At 41.0% G+C, this 6,410-nt stretch overlaps 1 long non-coding RNA gene across 1 annotated transcript; it reads right to left on the bottom strand.

Annotated features, from left to right (window-relative positions):
- Positions 1-2,243: 2,243 nt before the first annotated feature.
- On the bottom strand, positions 2,244-3,973 carry LOC129651096 (uncharacterized). Its single transcript, XR_008713998.1, has 2 exons — positions 3,421-3,973; positions 2,244-3,130 (listed from the first exon to the last, which is right to left on the bottom strand). It is a non-coding gene; the product is annotated as an uncharacterized LOC129651096 (long non-coding RNA).
- Between the last annotated feature and the right edge of the window lie 2,437 nt (positions 3,974-6,410).

The raw sequence follows: 6,410 nt of genomic DNA, 5'->3' as shown, positions 1-6,410 counted from the left end.
TGCACCATCACCCATTTTGGGCTAGCAATGGCATAAATACCCATCTGAGTAAAATTCATGAGCATTTATTTTTTTAAGTAAATGTATTTCTTTATTTATGGGTGTGCTGGGTCTTCACTGCTGCACGAGGGCTTTCTCGAGAGGCGGCAAGTGGGGCTTCTCATTGCGGTGGCTTCTCCTGTTGTGGAGCATGGGCTCGACTTGCTTGCTTCAAGGCATGTGGGATGGCTCCAGATCAAGGATTGAACCTGTGTCCCCAGCGTTCACAGGCAGATTCCTATCCATGGAGCAAACAGGGAAGCCCCACGAGGATTTAGTAATCCGCTCTTCAAGCTGATAGATACTGACTTAGCAGAACACTGTTTTGTTTTGTTTTTTCTTCACCTACCTAAGAAAATGTTCTCCGTGTCTTAGCACACTTTCCCTGAAAGGTGTCTGTTCCATGCTGTGTCAGACTGACCTGCCTTTAATCAGTACTTTTAAGGAAACACACAGAAAACTCTGAGCATTGTTAAATGGTGAAAGACATGGTTTATGTCAAAAAAGGGTAAACCATAGCTTGTCTGTCTAATCTGGCACATGGTCTATTTTTGTATGGGCCATTAGCTTAGAATGATTTTCACATTTTTAAAGGGTTGTTAAAAAAAATAAAGAAGGGGAGGGGAAACAAGGGAGACAGTGGAGGCCTTCTGGGGCTCACAAACCCCAGTATCATCTGGCACTTCACAGAACAAGTGGACTGACCGTGATCTATTTTATTATCACCGGAATTGAGAAATACAGAGTATTTCAGTCATCTATAAGAGCCATGCAGTTGCTAACTAGAAATCCAAAGATAATATCGTTTATGTGAAAATAAGAGAGGTAGAGACACAAGCATAGTTTCCCAACACAAATAACCCAAGAAGTTAACCCAAGTTAAATCATTTATTTTGCTTGGAGATGCTTGCCATATAACCCCTAAGAGTACAAAAGTTTAAATATTGGCAGAAGGTACAGAGCAGGTGGAATCTTCCTTCAGAGTAGTTTCTTACAAAGTTAATCAAAGTTTCTTACAAAGTTAACTCTTGTCATGAGTGGGTGAGAGTGTTAGTGGCCCAGTCCTGTCTGACTCTTTGCGACCCCATGGGCTGTAACCCACCAGGCTCCTCTTGTCCATGGAATTCTCCAGGCAAGAACACTGGAGTGGATTGCCATTTCCTTCTTCAGGGGAGCTTCCCGACCCATAGACCAAACCCGTGTCTCCCACATTGCAGGCAGATTCTTTACTATCTGAGCCACCAGGGAAGGTGAGTCAGCAAATCCATGCCTAGATATCTTCCCAAGAGAAATGAAAGCATATTACAGAAAAAGTTTTGTAGAAGAATGTTTATAACAGCTTAATTCATGGCAGCCCCTGTTAGAATCAACCCAAATGCATGTCAACATGTGAATGAGTAGACAAGCTGTGGATATTCAAACAAGGGAATATTATCCAGCAGTGAAAAGGCTGGGTCATTGTTTCATGCAGTGACATGGGTGGATTTCCAAAGTTATCCTGAGCCAAAGAAGCCAGATTCAGCAGACTGCATTCTTATGATTGCGTTTTCCATAAAGGACCAAATAGTGAACGTTTTAGTCTCAGTTACAGGTACTTAGTTCTACCATTTAGCACAGAAGCAGCCGTGGGCAGTAGGTAAACAATGAGCATGCCAGAGTTACAATAAAACTTTATTTTTGGACACTAAAATTTTAATTCAAAAACATTTCATTTATAAGGAAATGTTATTTTTGTTTTTGCCTGTTCCAACCATTTAACCAGGGCAAAAAACAAAACCTTTGTAGCTTGTGGGTGGGCCTTACAAAGAGTGGGCTAGATTTGTCCCATGAGTCATAGTCTGCGAACACTTTGTTGTAGACCAGATTATACTGAAATAAGTGTCAGAGAGGAGATGATAAGTAGTTGTTTGGGGCCAGGGACAGGACAGGGTTGCTTACCAAGGGCACAGATGCAATTCTAGGGTGACAGGGATATTTGATCTCTTGATCAGAGTGGTGGTTATATACAAGTACATGTGCATTACAACTCACCAGCTATGCACTTACCACGGGACATTTTATTAAATGTAAATTATACTTCAAAAGTGTTGATTTTCAAAATAAGTGAAGAGAAAGAGAAATTAACTACAGCCCAAGATATATTTAGTTTACCCTTATCCTTCTAAAACACTTTCATTGACTTGATTGAGGGCTATTCATGTCATACGGAGCCTAACTTACGAGGTAAGGGAATTGCTCAGGTAACTAGAGATCGGCCAGTTTTTACTAGGTAAGATTTTGGGGTAGGAAGACTTGAAGGCAACGGAAAGAATTCACTCTGAACTCATCAGTTGAATCTATTGTTCCATGGTCCAAATTTATAACCTTTTAAAAACTAATTTGCTTCAGAGTTGCTTGTATTATTAATGTTAAAATACATTGTGCAGTCGTGGGGGTGTGCTAAGAAATTCATTGCTGTTCAGTAGCTAAGTCACGTCCACCTCTTTGCGACCCTGTGGACTGCAGCACGCCAGGCTCCTCTGTCTTCCACTGTCTCCCAGAGTTTATTCGAATTCATGTCCACTGAGTCAGTGATTAGCTATCTAATTGTCTCATTCTCTGTTGCCTCTTCTCCTTTTGCCTTCAATCTTTACTGAGTGTGCAAAAATGTTTGTAGAATGAATTAATCCAAAATTGATTTCTAGATGTTTTGGGCTTAATTCCTCAGCTACTTTTTCCCCTAGAATTTTAAAATTAAACTTTATTGAGGTACAGTTCATGTGATGTAAAATTAACCATTTTTAGAAGGTGATTTTTATTTCTTTTATTCTTGGCTGGGCTGGACACGTGTGGCTGTGCAGGCTTCTCTCTAGTTGCGCCGGGCGGGGCTGCTCTTTTGCGTGCAGCTTCTCACTGCTGTGGCTTCTCCTGCCGCAGAGCACAGGCCCAGCAGCTGTGCTGCACGGGCTTTCAGGCTTCGTCGTCTTGCAGCATGTGGGATCTTCCTGGACCAAGGATTGAACCCATGTTCCCTTCACTGACAGGAGAATTCTTTACTCCTGTATATACAGTGGGCTTCCATACACAGTGTTGTGCATTAGTTCTTCTGTAACTTCAGAAACAAAACAAAACAAAAGTTTAACTTTTTTGCACCATTTCTATGTCTCAAAAGCCTGGAAAAACCAGACTCAGCCAGAAACGAGCTTGGTCTTAACTGCTGCCTTATCTTGAGTTGTGTAGAAGCTCTCTAGACAACTGAGACCTCCAAGTGTGGGTACCACCGACACACTCTTCTCGCCATCGAACAAGGAACAGATTTACAAGTCAGGACAATCTTTTTCAAGAGCAGGCATCTGCCGGTTATGCAAGCCACACTGCTGGTGTTCGTCCAGTTGCTCTTACCCTCCTTGAGCATGTCATTCCACTTTGATCACTCACAGCGTTTGCTGACTTTTCGGGAAATGAGTGAGAGTGTTTCATTCAGCCCTAAGCATGTCCGGGACTGGACTACACCTCTTAGAGCTCTCTTCACCGTCCTTAAATAGAGACAGGGAGATTGTGATCTGAAAGTGGCCACATGCCGTCAGGTGCTGTGGAAGTGGGGAATCGTAGACACCTGGGCTGTTAGATGACTCATGGGCTGGTTTTATGGCCACGATTGATGCCAGATGCAAGTTGCTCGGGCAGGCTGGAGCGCTTCCCCAGGTGAGAGTTTATAATGGTGTTCCGATAACGAGCAAGCCATCGGGCAAATCAGCGCTAGGCTCTGAATGTTCACCAGATTCTTATCAGCAGTCCACATCTGTTTATTTCCTCAGCCTTGTGACAGCTTGTCAAGTTCCCAGATGCGTGCACAGCAAAGATGCAGGAAAAGAAAGCTGTGCAGCACTCCTCTCTTATCAGCAGTCCGTGCCATCGTTTCTTCACACTTGCTGTTTGTATTTGTGTAAGCCTGCTTTGTCATTATATATATATATATATATATATATATTTTATAACCTACTGAGGAAGAAAAGAAAAAAATAAGAACAAAAGAAAAGGTCTTTTATGCTATCAGCTCAGTCTTCCTCCCTGACTATGCACCTGTTCCTTTCAAGTTCCTTTCAGGAATGACTAAGAAAATGCTTTTATTATAGAGTGACCTTCAGTCTCCATTCCTCCTTGTGAAGCAGTGGTGTTAAATAGTGCGGCTCCACGGATTGCAGGCACTGTTGGTACAGTTAAAACACACATCTGGGACAAGGGCTGTTTTATGATGGAAGTAACGCTCCAAGATAGCAAGAGTTAAAATGTTTTAAATATCCAGAAAAGATATTTTGTAGAATGATTACAATTCATCAAGAAAAGCTCATATCAATATGACATCTGCTAAACAATGTTTCCTGGTGTCCTTCTGTTCCAGTTTTAAAACTCAGATATCCAGTTCAAAGAAAAATTGTTAGGTACATAAGAAGATGCGTGGTCCAATTTCATTTTTACAGTGTAACTCAGCAGCTGTGCTCCATTGAAGACAAGTTGTACATTCTGATAATTCACTTTAATTAACTACTCCTTTCTGATAATGGGTCCTTTTGGTGTAATCCACCAAGGAAATCTTTGAAGTTGGCTCAAGTTACCAGCAGACATCATGATAACATGTTTTGATGCTTCTTAGAAGTTTCTCTCCCCGGAGACCCTCAGATAGTTATCTTTCCATTATCCTTGTCCTTACTGTCCTCTTTGACATTTTCCTGGAAAACTTTTAATTTCAGATGGCTTTCTCTGTTTGCCTGATGTTTTCTTTTGCTACTCATGACATCATTTTATGAAATGACACCAGAATGAGAACAGTAAATGAGCTTTACACACAAAATAGCATTTCAAGCTGAGATAGGAGTGACTTTTTTATATTCCATCAGTTTCGGCATATCCACATGACTTTCCTTCATACAAATAATAAAAAATGTATACAGCTAGAGGAAAGATTAATTTTACTGAACTGCTCTTTGCCTGCTGTTTCAGCTCCAACTCTGTTTGATCTGAAGTGAGATGATTCAGGGAATTTTTTCTAAAAAATCAGTAAAGCCCAGGAAAGTCAAAATAGTTCTAAGACGGTGCAATGTTCTAACTGGGCTTGACTTTAAGCCTCCTGATGGGATGGCCATTTATTTTTTTCAAGGCTTTGGTTGTCGTTTCAGAGTGAATTTTTCAGCAATGCCACCCACTTTCAGTCCTTTTTAACATGCTAAGTTATGGATGCTAACCATGGAAGCCACAGGCTCTAATAACATTTAATTGTTACCCCTTGTGTTGTAATTCTATCCCCACGAGGGAGTGGAGGAGGAGTAACTGTTATCACCGAGTGTAACATTTCATAACATCTCTGAGCAGACAGAAATAACCTTCTTCAAAAGCATACAGGGACACTTTGATGTAGCCACATATTGGTCTCTGGAAATCACTCATCACAGGGAGGACGGTTAATGACTCTCCCTAGACATTTGTTTCTTCCTGTTTCTGTCATTCCTTAAATACCTACCTTTTGTCACCGGTATTCAGTCCTTGTTCTGTGGAGCTGAATGCCTGCACTAGAGGCCCTAAAGAGAGCAGAATCATATAAAATCTGACAGCTCGGTAATGGCTGGACCGACTGCTAGTATTCATGACGTGCTCTGCATTCATGATTCTATTTGTTGGAGTTATTTAAACACCACAAGGAAAGGAACTCATCCAATAAAAGAAACACAATATCAGCACAATCTGATATAAAAACGAAGGTTCAGTATGAACATGTGTAGTTGGTAGATGTTTCTGTAGTTCGGTTCTGGGAAGAGAAAGCATCATCTTATTGATGTGTAAGCTTCACAGATGAAGCCAGGTTTGAGTGTACTCTTTGGTAAGCTTTGAGAAATTGTTCTTTCTAATCACTTCCACAACCAAAATATAGAACCATCCTGTAGCCCTCAAAGGTTATGTCCCTTTACAGCCAGTTCCTCTCTTCTCTGGCCACAGACAGACATGGATTAGATTTGCCTTTCCTGGAGTTCCATGTAATTGAAGTCTCAGAGCATGTACTATTTTGTGTTAAGTGTTTACTACTCAGATTGTATTTTCAAGATTCACCCACGCTGTCTGTTCCTCTTAAATTCTGATTAATATTTCTCTAGCAAGGAGACACAAGAAAGCCTTCCTCAGTGATCTACGCAAAGAAATAGAGGGAAACAATAGAATGGGAAAGACTAGAGATCTCTTCAAGAAACTTAGAGATACCAAGGGAATATTTCATGCGAAGATGGGCACAATAAAGGACAGAAATGGTATGGAACTAACAGAAGCAGAAGATATTAAGAAGAGGTGGCAAGAATACACAGAAGAACTGTACAAAAAAGATCTTCATGACCCAGATAACCACG

Source organism: Bubalus kerabau, chromosome 4 (assembly GCF_029407905.1).
Source record: "Bubalus kerabau isolate K-KA32 ecotype Philippines breed swamp buffalo chromosome 4, PCC_UOA_SB_1v2, whole genome shotgun sequence".
NCBI classification, from domain to species: Eukaryota; Metazoa; Chordata; class Mammalia; order Artiodactyla; family Bovidae; genus Bubalus; species Bubalus kerabau.
This window is presented reverse-complemented; position numbering and strand designations above follow the sequence as displayed.